Source organism: Ornithorhynchus anatinus, chromosome 21, assembly GCF_004115215.2.
Source record: "Ornithorhynchus anatinus isolate Pmale09 chromosome 21, mOrnAna1.pri.v4, whole genome shotgun sequence".
Taxonomy (NCBI): domain Eukaryota; kingdom Metazoa; phylum Chordata; class Mammalia; order Monotremata; family Ornithorhynchidae; genus Ornithorhynchus; species Ornithorhynchus anatinus.
Genome location: NC_041748.1, coordinates 20240131 through 20254449, shown reverse-complemented (window position 1 = coordinate 20254449; position 14319 = coordinate 20240131). Strand labels below are relative to the sequence as shown.

General features: G+C 51.9%; 1 protein-coding gene across 2 annotated transcripts in view; it reads right to left on the bottom strand.

Annotated features, from left to right (window-relative positions):
- TPST2 (tyrosylprotein sulfotransferase 2) overlaps positions 1-14319 on the bottom strand; it is a 210536-nt gene that overhangs the window by 100009 nt on the left and 96208 nt on the right. The window contains exons 1-2 of one of the 2 annotated variants that reach the window (XM_039915055.1): positions 7369-7441; positions 5795-5857 (exon numbers count right to left, since the gene is read on the bottom strand). The gene's annotated coding sequence lies outside the window, so the exon portion shown is untranslated. Of the gene's footprint in view, positions 1-5794; positions 5858-7368; positions 7442-14319 lie in introns of those variants that run through there. The other variant, XM_029049102.2, reaches the window with a different exon arrangement.

The window sequence follows — 14319 nt, the reverse complement described above, 5'->3', positions numbered from 1 at the left end:
TAGTGAAGGAAATAACTTAATTCCGACAGTGTCGATGGAATAATAGCCATTTCCTGGCTGACTTGCAGCCCCTGGAAAATGAGATTGCAGCTGCCTTCATTTTTCTTGTCTTTGCCGGCGTTCCTCGCTGGGGCCGCACAACTCGGAGGCGGGAGGGGGCTCTGGGAGCCACCCCCGCCCCGGGACCCCCCCACCTCCTCCTTCCCTCCTGTCTTCATCCTCTCCCGCCCGCCCCCAGCCTGAAGCATCCCCCGGCGGCAGGCCCCGTCTGCCTGCGGCGGAAATATTCCCGCTCTTATTCCAGGAGAGGGACGACGGTGACGAGAGGTGACTCTGTTCCCCTCCTCCTTCTCCTCCCCTTCCTTCATCTCCTTCCCATCCTTCCCCTCCTCTTCGCGTGCCTCCATCCTCCCTCTCCTCCCTCCTCTCCTCCCCCTCTTCCTTCTCCTTTCCCTCCTTCCCCTTCTCCCTTCCCAGTCCTCCCCACCCTCCTCTCCCTCCTCCTTCACATCCCCCCTCCTCTCCCTTCTTCTACCTCCCCTCAGTCACCTTCCCTTCCTCCTGTTTCCCCCCCACCCCACATCGATTCCCCATACACACACACACACACGAACGCACGCGCACACGCACGGCACATAAATATTCATACACGCCAATTTGTACTGCAACTCGAACCTCAACAGGCGTGGAGGGCAGGCAGAAGCTCCGCTCACACGCCATTTTGAATATTGAGAAGATGAGGACGGCGTCGCATCGACGATTTCCTTTTACCCGGATAATATTAATCGGGGATTTGTTAAGTGCTCCCTCAGTGTCGAGCACGGAATTAAGCGCTGGGGTAGACGACGATAATCAGGTCGGACACAGTCCCTCTCCCACCTGAGGCTGGGAGGCTCGGGGAGAGGGAGGACGGGGATTTCAACCCAAGGTGACTTGGGCGAGGTCACCCAGCAGGCGAGTGGCAGAGCTGGACCTAGAATCTGGGTCTCCTGACTCCTTTGGATCGTGTCTCCCCTGTCCTAAAAAAATCCCTCCCTCGGCCCCACGGCTCCCTTCAGTTCCCGCCTCATCTCCCTCTCTCGCTCCTCCCCAGAGTCCTCGAGCGAGTCGTCTATGCCCGCTGTCTCCAGTTCCTCTCCAATTCTCTCTTCGACCCCTCCTCCCATCTGGCTTCCGTCCGCTTCACCCCACGGAAATGACCCTCTAACATGTCACCCGTGATCTCCTTCTCATCGAATCCAACGGCCTCAACTCCACCTAATCCTCCTCGACCTCTCAGTTGCCTTCGAAACAGCCGACCTCGCCGTCACTGACGCTGTTCTCTCCTGGTTCTCTCCTCCTATATCTCCGGCCGCTCAGTCTCTTTCGTGGGCCTCCCAACCCCTAACTGTGGGGGTCCCTCAAGGCTCAGTTTTGGGTCCCCTTCTATTCTCCAATTACACCCACTCCCTTGGAGAACTCATTCGCTCCAACTACCGCCTCTATTCGGACGACTCCCAAATCCCCATCTCCATCCCTGATCTCTCTCCTTCTCTGCAATCTCCTATTTCCTCTCGCCCTCAGGATACCTCAATATGGATGTCCCCCCGACGTCTCAAACCGAACACGTCCAAAACAGAACTCCTCGTCTTCTCACCCAAACTTGCAATTTGCTGTTCACGGTCTAACGAGGCTTCTTAATTTCCAACAGGGCTCATTACCAGTCAGCCCAGCTCATTATACAACAGATTCAATTTGTGTAAGGACTTCAAATTCCCAGGTCTATAAACTTGCCCGCTGGCAACGGCAGATGTCACTCAGGCAGTCGATCGTATTCACTGAGTGCTTACTGCGTGCGGAGCCCTGTACTGAGCACTTGGGAGAGGACAATAGAACAAGATGACAGACACGTTCCCTGCCCCGAATGAGTTCACAGTCTAGATGGGGTGACGGACACTGAGAGAGATAAATAAATGGCGGATACGGACCTAAGTGCTGTGGGCCTGGGAGGAGCGATGAATGAAAGGGAACGAGTCAGGGCGACGCAGAAGGGAGTGGGAGAAGGGGAAGGAGGGCTTAGTCAGGGAAGGCCTCTTGGAGGAGACGGGCCTTCAGTAAGGCCTTGAAGGGGGGGAGAGTCACGGTCTGTCAGAAATGAGGCGGGAGGGCGTTCCAGGCCAGAGGTAGGACATGGGCAAGAGGCGGGCAGCGAGACAGACGAGATGGAGGTCCATGAGAAGGTTGGCGATAGAGGAGTGAAGTGTGAGGGCGGGCATGGAGAGGGGCCCGGGCCCTTCTCGCTGCAGGCTGCGGCCCCCCGACCCTACTGCCCTCGCTGCCCCCTCCCTCGGCCTCCACGGCCGACTCCTCGAGATCCGGAGTCAAACGGGGATCACTCCAGTTCAACCCCCACCCCCACTTTCCCCGGAAATCCACCGCTCCCCCAAAAGAATGTCCCCTAGTGAATGGAGAGTGTTTTTACCAGGCAACCAGTGATAATCTCAATGCGAGGGGTACCGATTAAGCGCTTACTTTATACCACGCATTGTACCGCGGGCCGGGGTAGATACCAGATCATCAGGTCAGGCTCCTTTGCAGTCCCTCACGGGGCTTGTGGACTAAGGGGGAGGGAGAACGGGGACTGAGTCCCCATTTTACCGACGAGGAAGCTGAAGCCCGGAGAAGTGACCGCTGTAGAGCGGGCAGGTGGTAAACTGAGGCCCAGAGAAGTGACGTGACCTGCTCAAGGTCACACAGCAAGCAACCGGCAGAGCCGGGATCAGTAAAAAGGAACGGGGTTCTAATCCCGGCTATGCCGACTGTGTGCTGGGTGGCGTGGGCAAGTCGAGTCACTTTCCTGGTTCTCAGTTACCTCATCTATAAAATGGGGATTAAGTCTCTGGGCCTTATGCCGAACCAGGATTGCGGTCAACCGGATTAATTTGTATCTAGCCCAGCTTTTAGTACAGTGCCTGGCACACAATAAGTGCTTTACAAATACCATTTAAAAAAAAACCCAAAACCAAAAAAACCCAGGTCCTCTGACTCCCAGACCCTTGCTTTTTCTGCCAGGCCACGCTGCTTCTCAAGCGAGGCCACGTGAGGAAATCGAAGCGCCTTGGGCCCCAAGCATTCTGGGAACGCGGCCCCTTTCATCCTGCTCAACTTTTCCCGGGACCGGGAGCAGTCCGATCCCCAACAACAATAATAATAATAATAATAATAATGAGGGTATTTGTTAAGTGCTTACTATGAGCAGAGCACTGTTCCAAGCGCTGGGGTAGATACAGGGTAATCAATTTGTCCCACATGAGGCTCACAGTCTTACTCCCCATTTTACAGATGAGGTAACTGAGGCCCAGAGAAATTAAGTGACTTGCCCATAGTCACACAGCTGACAAATGGCAGAGCAGGAATTCGAAACCATGACCTACGGACTCCCAGACCCGTGCTCTAGCCACTACGCCACGCTGCTTCTCTTGAGCGCTTCGTACATTGTTCTGCACACGGTGAGCACTCGATAAATATTACTGATCAGTTGCCTTTCTGCTGAGCTAAAATGGGGACACCAAAGATAGGGCCTCATGACCTACCTCGGAGCTTGCTCAACAGATACCACTAATATTAACGTGATGCTGTGCCCATGCTGAGCTTACATTCGGATTGACCCATTCATTTATTCGTTCGTTCATTCATTCATTCATTCATTCAATTGTATCTATTGAGTGCTTACTGTGTGAAAAGCACTGGACTAAGAGGTTGGGAGAGGACGTTACGGCAGTAAACAGCCCCATTTCCTGCCCATGACGAGCTCACAGGCCCCTCCGCGATTGTGGGGGCTGAGCTCTTCCGCAGACCTCGGGCAGGTCACGTCACTCCTCTGTGCTTCAGTTCCCTCAGGTATTATTATAATAATAATGATGGTATTTGTTCAGCACTTACTATGTCCCAGGCACTGTACTAAGCGTCGGGGTGGATACAAGCAAATCGGATTATCCCACACGGGGCTCACAAGTCATTCGTTCATTCATTCATTCAACAGCATTTATTGAGCGCTTACTATGTGCAGAGCACTGTACTAAGAGCTTGGAATGTACAAATCGGTAACAGATGGAGACAGTCCCTGCCCTTTGACGGGCTTACAGTCTAATCGGGGGAGACGGACAGACAAGAACAAGTCTCAATCCACATTTTATAGATGAAGTCACTGAGGCCCAGAGAAATGAAGTGACTCGCTCACGGTCACACAGCGGACAAGTGGCGGAGCCGGCATTAGAACCCATGACCTTCTGACTTCCAGGCCTGGGCTCTGGCCACTATACCATGCTGCTTCATAAAATGGGAATTTTATGCTTTATAAAATGAAAATGGGGATGGAGACTGTGAGCCCCACAAGGGACAGGGACTGGGTCCCACCTGATTGGCTTGTGTCTACTCCAGTGCTTAGAACAGTACCTGGCACACAGTAAGTGCTTAACAGGTGCTATGATCATGATCAATACAATTACTATCATTAAGATTCTGGTGCCGGCTCAGCCCCCAGGTTCGCATATTTACCATAATGCACTGACAGTGACATCACTCAGCCATTCATTCAATCATTCAGTCATATTTTTTGATCACTTTCTGTGTGCAAAGCGCTGTACCGAGCTCCGGGGAGAGTCCAATCGGACAATAAACGGACACATCCCCTGCCCACGATGCCCAGGAGGGGCATCGTCCTCCCTGCCCTCAGAATCTCTACGGGTCCAGTTTGGAAGGGATGACACGCTCCCCTCGCCGCGCCCTCATCACCACGGAAACCAATCCCCCGGTCCTCCCGTGCACCGTTCATCCATCTCACTTTGTCTGCGGCCTCCAGACAGGCCGACGTAATGGAATGACATTGGAAGACCCAGCTTAATGGCACTGGAAAAAAAAAAGGCAGGGGATCTGGGAACGCGGGTTGGGGGAGGAATCACGTGGTAAGTACTCAATTAATCGACTGATCGACTGGAGGCCGGTGGGAATGAGCTCCTTCAGCTCGGGAATCCTCCTCCCGGGGAATTTTATCCGCCGGAAGTTCGGCCCTCAGTGGGCTGCACAAATGGAAAAGTCTTACCGTTGCCCTCGAAGCCCCACCCTCTCCGCTTTCTATTTATTGAACACTTACTGTGTGAAGAGAACTGTACTTAGTGCCGGTCACCTGCTGCCCCTCATTGCGCCATGCTGCTTCTCTCAGCATCCCGGCCCCCGACCCGTCAAATCCCGGCCGCCTCCTCTCCCCGGCCCTCCAAATTCCGAGCAGAGGGACACCAAGGATGGCATTTATGCCCATATCTGTCATGCACTTATTTCTCTTCATGTCCGTCTCCCCCTCTAGACTGTCGGCTCGTAGTGGGCAGGCAGTGTGTCTGCGTTGTTGTTCTACCACCCTCTCCCAAGGGCTTAGTTGGGCGCGCTGAACTCGGTCAGAGCTCAATCAACGCGCTTGACTGACATTTCTGCTCAAAGACGGCGGGGCCAACTTCACTGGGACGCTCCGTTTAGCTCCGGCACCGGCCCCTGCCGGGGGAATGGAGGGCCCTTGCCCCCACCGGACCAAACCACGGCAGCTCCCGCTCACCCGGGCTCCCCAGACTCTTTCCTGGTCACTCCGGGGCGCGACAGTCTGGTGTGAGGAGGGGAGGTTGGGACAAGAGACCTCCCGCCTTCCCCCTGGCCCGCCTCGGTCCCACCCCTTTACCAACTCAGCTGGCATTTCTTCCACAAACACCAAAAAAGGCCAAACCAGTCCTTCGGTCACAAATGTCACAGGTGTTAACCTCGCACTCACCCCTGCCTCTCTCCGCGGTCCTCCGTGCGCCCGCAGCAACTTCAGTCATGCCGCCGATGGGTTCTAAGTGATAGAAAATAAATAAATGTATGACCCGCCGGGGTAGGAATCCGGCTTCCTGGCTCAGTGGGTCAACCCCGCCCCCACCCCCAGCTTCTCCCGCCCTTCCGCAAGTGCCCACGGGCCCCTCTCCCTTCACCGTCCCCTCCGGCCCGGCCTGCCAGCTCGGGCTCGTCCCCCGAGACGGGCGGGAATCCGGCATCCGACTGGAAGAGGGACGTCAGGACTCTTTATTGAGTTACTCAGAGGGCACTGCGCTGAACCAGGCCTATGGAATCCGTGCTCTACGGTTCCGTTGTTCTATTCCGCTCTCCCAGGCGCTTAGTACGGTGCTCTGCACACGGTAAGCGCTCAATAAATACCACCGATAGATGCTAGACAATGACAAGACTAGAGCATCACTGCTCTGGACCTCAGTTCTCTCATTTGTAAAAGGGGAATTAAGACTGTGAGTCCCGGCACTTGGATTTGCACCCATTTTCGCCCCTCCTTCAGAGGGACGGCACTTTATGTCCCTATCTGTAATTTATTTATTTCTGTTAATGTCTGTCTCCCCCGCTAGACTGTAAACTACGGCAGGGAGGGGATCTATCAACCCCGTTATACGTTACACTTGCAAGCACTTAGTACAGAGCTCTGCACACGGTAAGAGTTCAATTGATGACTGATTGCTGTCCTAGTGGAGAGTCTATGGGCCTGGGAGTGAGAAGATCATGGGTTCTAATCCCGGCTCTGCCACTCGTCCGCCGTGAGACCTCGGGCAGGTCGCTTCACTTCTCTGTGCCTCAGTTCCCTCGTCTGCAAAATGGGGATTAAGACCGTGAGCCCCATGTGGGACAGTGACTGTGTCCAACCCAACTGGCTTGTATCTACCCCAGCGCTTAATACAGTGTTTGGCATATAGTAAGCACTTAAGAAATAACACAAGGACTGTTATTTTTATTATCATCAATATCATTATTATTATGACTTAATAATAATAATGTTGGCATTTGTTAAGCGCTTACTATGTGCAGAGCACTGTTCTAAGAGCTGGGGTAGATACAGGGTAATCAGGTTGTTACAGGGTCATCAGGTTGTCCCACGTGAGGCTCACAGTTAATCCCCATTTTACAGATGAGGTAACTGAGGCACAGAGAAGTGAAGTGACTTGTCCACAGTCACACAGCTGACAAATGGTAGAGCCGGGAGTCGAACCCATGACCTCTGACTTCCAAGCCCTGGCTCTTTCCACTGAGCCACGCTGCTACTCTGCTTCTTTATTATTATTATTGTTATTATAATATAATTCACTTATAATTATATGTCACTTTACTTCTCTGTGCCTCATTTGCCTCATCTGTAAAATGGGGATGAAGACTGTGAGCCCCACGTGGGACAACCTTGTGTCTCCCCCAGCGCTTAGAACAGTGCTCGGCACATAGTAAGCGCTTAACAAATACCAACATTATTAATAAGCGCTTAACAAATACCAACATTATTATTATTATAATTTTTAATTTTGATGCCATTACCATTGCTGCCAGCCCTTCAGAAGACCCAGCCGCCGCCCTCAAGGAGCTGATGTTCCAGGAGGAAACGGACCGGAAAATCCGCATCCCTGCGGTTGAGGAGGTGATATTCCCCAATTCCTTCCAGGGAATTCTTCATTCCAGGCCTCCATCAGGCTAGAGGAAACCTCTTCCCTTGCCCCGAGGCCCAACGGGGCAGACCACGCTTTCATTTTCAGCTGTGTGACTGTGGGCAAGTCACTTGACTTCTCTGGGCCTCGGTTCCCTCATCTGTCAAATGGGGATGAAGACTGGGAGCCTCACGAGGGCCAATCTGATGACCCTGGATCTCCCCCAGCGCTTAGATCGGTGCTCTGCACATAGTCAGCGCTCAACAAATACCAACATCATTATCATCATTATTATTTTGGGGCCCAAACTGCCTAAAATTCGAGGCCTGGATTCATCGGTCCCTATCACGTGCCCCGCAGCACCGAGATGCCGGGGAAACCCACGTCCCTGGGCACCCACCCACCCATGGCGGTGGAGGGAAGTCCCTCATTAAAAGATATTTCGCATTTAATATGATTAAAGCCCCAAATCTGAGCTCCCTGGGGGGGGGGGGGGTGTCACGTGGGTTCAGGGCGTGGCCCGCACCAGAGACACGTGCGCTGCGGGCCCCGCCCCCCCACCGAGGTCACGTGCTCCCCAAGCCTCGCCCTCATTGGCGCCTCAGCGCTCAGGGCCCCGCCCCTGCGGGAGTCACGTGCGCGGACCGTTGAAGGGCGGGGCCGACGTCGGTCACGTGGCCCAGCCGAGACCATTGCCACTAGGCCGCACTGTTTCCCAGAGGGCCTAGCGCTCAGTACAGCGATTGACCCAATCTAAGCGCCTAATAGATAGCATTAAAAACGATAATAGTCCTCAGCATGAATTAGTGGAAAGAGCCCGGGCTTTGGAGTCAGGGGTCATGGGTTCGAATCCCGGCTCTGACACCTGGCAGCTGTGTGACTGTGGGCAAGTCACTTCGCTGGGCCTCAGTTATCTCATCTGTAAAATGGGAATTAACTGTGAGCCTCATGTGGGACAACCTGATTACCCTGTATCTACCCCAGTGCTTAGAACTGTGCTCTGCACATAGTAAGCGCTTAACAAATACCAACATTATGATATACAGCTCCCATCTTCCAGCCAGCTCAGACCCGGGGGCAGGAGGCCCTTCGATCCTGGCCGTTCTCCCTTCGCAACGCCTCTCCAATTCTCCCTTTCCCCGCCATGATGATGTTGGTATTTGTGTAGGTCCCGTGTAGGGCTCACAGTCTTCATCCCCATTTCCCAGATGAGGTAAGTGAGGCTCCGAGAAGTTAAGCAACTTGCCCAAGGTCACACAACAGACAAGTGGCAGAGCTGGGATTAGAACCCAGGTCTTCCTGACTCCCAGGCTCTATCCGCTCGGCGCCGCTGCCTCTCTTTGACTACTGCAACAGACTCCTCCCTCAACGCCCTGCCTCCTATCTCTCCCCATTCCAGTCCACGCTTCCCTCTGCAGTCCAGATCATTCTTCTAAAAAATCGTTCAGTTCACATCTCCCCATTCCTCAGAGAACCTTCTAGTGCCTCTCTTTATTGCCGTATTGTACTTTCCGAAGCGCTTAATACAGTGCTCCGCACACAGTAAGCACTCAGTAAATATGACCGACTGAATGAATAAAGAGCCATCACACCACTTGGAAAATATCCCTTACCTTCCTACAACCTCCCGCTCTCTGTTATCTTAACGTACGGATATCCGTGCCGGACCATCCCGAGCTCGGAGATTTACCTCCCGGGCCAAACTTGTGAGATTAGAGACCATTTTAAAAATGCGTATTTTCCACCCACTAGACTGTGACCGGTCTCTGAGAGGGGCGATACTCCATCACGTAAAGGCACTACGTAGGGTCTGTTTGAAAATTCCTATTTTCTACCACCCGGAACGCAGTGACTCTTGAGGAGCCGATTTCGCCACGAGACTACGGATGTGTTTTTAGTGGGCTTCCTTTGTAAATTAAAAATGCGGGGTTAAGTAGAAATGATTTGGAGGGGTGGATTCTGTGGATTCTGGACTGTGAGCCCGTTGTTGGGTAGGGACTGTCTCTAGCTGTTGCCAAATTGTACTTTCCAAGCATTTAGTACGGTGCTCTGCACACAGTAAGCGCTCAATAAATACGACTGAATGAATTCTGGGACCAACCGCCGCTCTGAAGACTTGTCCAAACAGGTCAGATGGTTTGGAATTGCGTCTTTGCCTCTGTGGTGACAAGACCCCGGAAGCAAGCCAGTGATTCCCCAAGGAACACACTGCCTTTCGTCCTGTCACCGGCCTCCTGATTCCAGATCGGGCTGCTCGGCCTCGACCGGAGACATCACAACGGCGGCCCGAACTTATCAGAGAGCACAGCAGATGCTGGATTTGGGTTTGTTTGTTGTGTTTTTTCCCTCCTCAGGTAAATTCTGCTCGGATCCATTTTTCTCCAGCTTGGGGCTGGGTTCGGTGATTCGTTTTACGGAGGCCCTAGATCACGAAAGGAGAGCATATTGGTCCATAAAAATCTGCCGGGATAAATCACCTCGGGGCAGCCCATGCTAAACCCGAACTAAGTCACCTCAAAAACATCCCGCTCCATTTTCTGACTTGGAAGGTGTCTGTCTTGCCTGGGTAGACGGCTGCTCACCATCTGTTACGGGTGTCGGATGAGGATGTTGTCAACTCTTATTGTAAACTATCTCCTCTAAACTATTAGGCCCTGACTTGTTCCCTTCATTCATCCTCCCTCCCATCCCCTCGGCACGCAACGTGGCTCAGCGGAAAGAGCCCGGGCTTGGGAGTCAGAGGTCATGGGTTCCAATCCCGGCTCCGCCACTTGTCAGCCGTGTGACTTCGGGCAAGTCACGTCGCTTTTCCGGGCCTCGGTCCCCTCATTTGTAAAATGGGGATTAAGACGGTGAGCCCCTCGTGGGATAACCTATCACCTTGTAACCGCCCCCAGCGCTTAGAACGGTGCTTGGCACTTAGTAAGCGCTTAATAAATGTCATTATATTATGTATATATCTGTTATTTATTCATTTATCTCTTTATATTCATATCTATCTCCCCCTCTAGACCGTGAGCTCGCTGTAGGCAGGGAATGTGTCAGTTTGTTGCTGTAGCGTACTCTCCCAACCGCTTAGTACAGTGCGTTGCACACGGTAAGCGCTCAAGAAATAGGATTGATTGAACGAATGAATGGGGGTGTATCGTACTCTCGCCAGGGGTTCATACAGCGCCCTGGACACCGTAAGTGCTCGATAAATACCCTTGATTGGCTGATAGCAGTGGTAGTGTATTATAGTAGTTGCCACAATACTTATTCACTCATTCACTCATATTTATTGGGCGCTTACTGTGTGCAGAGCTCTGTACTAAGCGCTTGGAACGTACAATTCGGCAACGGATAGAGACGATCCCTGCCCAACGACGGGCTCGCGGTCGGCCGCGGGGCCCGCTGCAGGCAATCGATCAGCTGCCTGTGGGCAGGGAAGACGTCTACCACTTCTGGTGTAGTGGCTAGATCCCCGGCCTGGGAGTCAGAAGGTCACGGGTTCTAATCCCGGATCCGCCCCTCGGCTGCTGCCTGACCTTGGGCAAGTCGCTTCACTTCTCCGTACCTCAGTTCCCTCATCTGTGAAATGGGGATTGGGACTGGGAGTCCCATGCGGGGCAGGGAAGACGGGGTCTGACCTGATTACCTTGTATCCACCCCGGCGCTTAGTACAGGATCTGGCACATAGTAAGCGCTTAACAAACACGATTATTATTGTTACTCTCCCAATCACTCAGCACTTTGCTTTGCATACAGCAATAATAAATAATAATCAATAAATACCACTGACTGATCCATTAAGGACTTACTGTGTGGAGAACACTATAATAAACACATGGGGGGAGTGTAATTCTGCCCTCAAGCAAGTTACCTTCTAGCAGGGGGTGACAGGTTGCAAAATAAATTACCGGCAAGGAGACACTCCCTAGTTTAAAGATCTGCTCATATTGGCAACTGGGGAGGGGAGGGAGGGAAGAGGAGTTGAAAGGGAGAATGAGAAGGGGTTAGAAGGTGAGGAGCCAATGGAATTTATTGAGCGCTTACTGCTTGCAGAACACTGTACTAAGCGCTTGGGAGAAGACGACAGAATCAGCAGACACGTTCCCTGCCCATAATGAGCTTACATACATGACGCAGACGTGTAAATAGACAGATTCATCGAAAATGACCTCCCAGAGGAGAGGCGATTATCTGCACACATAAGCCTTACCCACAAAATAGCCACCAATCGAGTAAGCCAAAGAAATGATCAAACATTAAATTGAGCAGCGTGGCCCAGCGGAAAGAACCCGGGCCTGGGAGTCAGAGGTCCTGGGTCCTGATCCCGGCTCTGCCACTTGTCTGCTCTGTGACGTTGGGCAAGGCACTCCACTTCCCTGGGTCTCAGTTACCTTAACTGTAAAATGGGGATTCGATGTTTCCCGTACTCCCTCTGACTCAGACTGTGAGCCTCAGCTGGGATTGGCCCTGAGTCTGACCCGACGAGCTTGTATCTAGCGAAGCGCTTAGAACAGTCCTTGACACGAAGAAAGCGCTTATCAAATATCACAATAATAGAAATATAATATAATCATGTATTATAAATATGATTACTGTGGTATATATACGGATGGAGGGAGGGATGGACGGAGGGAGAAGCAATGTGGCCTAGAGGAAAGAGCCCAGGCCTGGGAGTCGGGAAACCCAGATTTCAATCCCGATTCCACCACTCGCCAGCTACGTGTGATCGTGGGCAAGTCACTTCACTTTACCTGGCCTCAGTTTCCTCGTCTGTCCAATGGGAATTAATCGTCTCCTCCCTTAGACTGTGAGTCCATGCGGCATAGAGATTGTGCCCAATCGCATTAACCTGTATTTACCACAGTGCTTGACAGAGAGTCAGCACATACCAAACGTCGCTGTCACTATTTTACTGAATCTGAACTCTTTAATCAACGGCGGGAGGCACAGAGATGGCGATAACGACCTTACTCAGAGAGTGGGCAAGTATTGAAAGAGAGAGGGTGAGTGGCGAATTTGAGGAGGAGATTAAAGAAAGGGCTTCGGGCCTGGCTTTAAAAGTCCTTGGTTGGTGGGTTTGGGGGGGCGGAGGGAGAAACTGGAGGAGGAGCGTCTTCATCCTTTAAGGGGAAGACAGATTTATGGGTTAATAAACATCGACAATTAGACTCTGAAAAACACACTCAGGTAGACAGGAATTATTCATTCAAATGAACTATAAATTAAGATCGACCTAATTTAAGTCTATTAAAATGGAAAGCGTATTATCTCTCATTCAAAAGAATTTGTATTTGATGCAAATAGAACAAATTCCTAAAAACTTTAGAAATGTTCCCTGATTTTTCATTTGCATCGTTAACCAGTGCGGAATGGATCCGTGATTTAAAAGCGGGGGAACATAAGGAACAATAATTAGTTATGTAAATAATGTGGCATTCTTGTTTATAATTAGTTCAAGAATAAAATAAAATTCACGCATGTCACAGGACTAATTTTCGTATGCAAATGAACAATCAAAATTATAAACGGTAATAATGCAGTTTGGGAGATGTGGCATTTTCAATTTGCTAGCGGGAGTGCGTGCGAAGGCTGATGTCAGTTGACACTGGGAGATTTCAAAGGTACGGGGATCTGGAAAATTCAGCCACCGAAAGGAAGAAAGAGAAAATAATGCTAAGGTAGAACTGGGGTATTTGTTAAGGGCCTTCTCTTCATCCAAGTGTTGGGCAGCTACGAGACGATTAGACCCCAAACAGTCCCTGTCCCACACACAGAATTCGCGGTTTGAGCAGAGAGGGAGAATGGGTAGGGATTGTCTCTATCTGTTGCCGAACTGTACTTTCCAAGCTCTTAGTACAGTGCTCCGCACACAGTAAGCGCTCAATAAGTGCGACCGGATGAATGAATGAACAGGTATCTGTAGCCCCATTTTACAGATGATAATAATAATGTTGGTATTTGTTAAGCGCTTACTATGTGCAGAGCACTGATCTAAGCGCTGGGGTAGATATAGGGTAATCAGATTGTCCCACGTGAGGCTCGCAGTCTTAATCCCCATTTCACAGATGAGGTCACGGAGCCCCGGAGAAGTTAAGTGACTTGCCCACAGTCACACAGCTGACAAGTGGCAGAGCCGTGAGCTCTGACTCCCAAGCCCGGGCTCTTTCCGCTGAGCCACGCTGCTTCTCTCGAGGCCCTTCAGTGACTTGCCCAAGGCCTCGTATCCGGGACCATAACCCGGGTCTTCCAATTCCCAGTCCTGTGCTCCGTCCTCTAGGCCGCGTGTCTTCTCTCTGCATTTCCCCTCGGGATCCCGAGGATCGCTCGGGGAAGAGAAGAGACCGGAGGTTCCCTCTGAGGGCGGCCGGGGCGGACCGTCTAGGGCTTGGAAAACGACCCCTCCGCCTGGGCAGTTCGTTGCAAACAATCCCGCTTTACCCCAGATGGAACGCGAACCCCTCAGAGGGGACGGCCAAGGGTAGTCAAGTGGAGGGAGACAGGTCCGGAAGTAATTGTGGTATTTAATTATTATTATGGCATTTGTTAAGTGCTTACTATGTGCCAAGCACTATTCTAGGCGCCGGGGAAGATACAAGGTAATCAGGTTGTCTGTCCCTCATGGGACTCACAGTCTTTTTACAGATGAGGGAACTGAGGCACAGAGCAGTTAAATGACTTGCCCAAGGTCACACGGCAGACAAGTGGTGGAACGGGATTAGAACCGGAGTCCTCTGACTTCCAAGCCCGGGCTCTTGCCACTGCGCCATGCTGATTCTCCTCTGGTTAGTGTTTACTATGCGCCAGGCACTGTACTAAATGCCGGGGGAGATGCAAGTTAATGGGGTTGGACGCA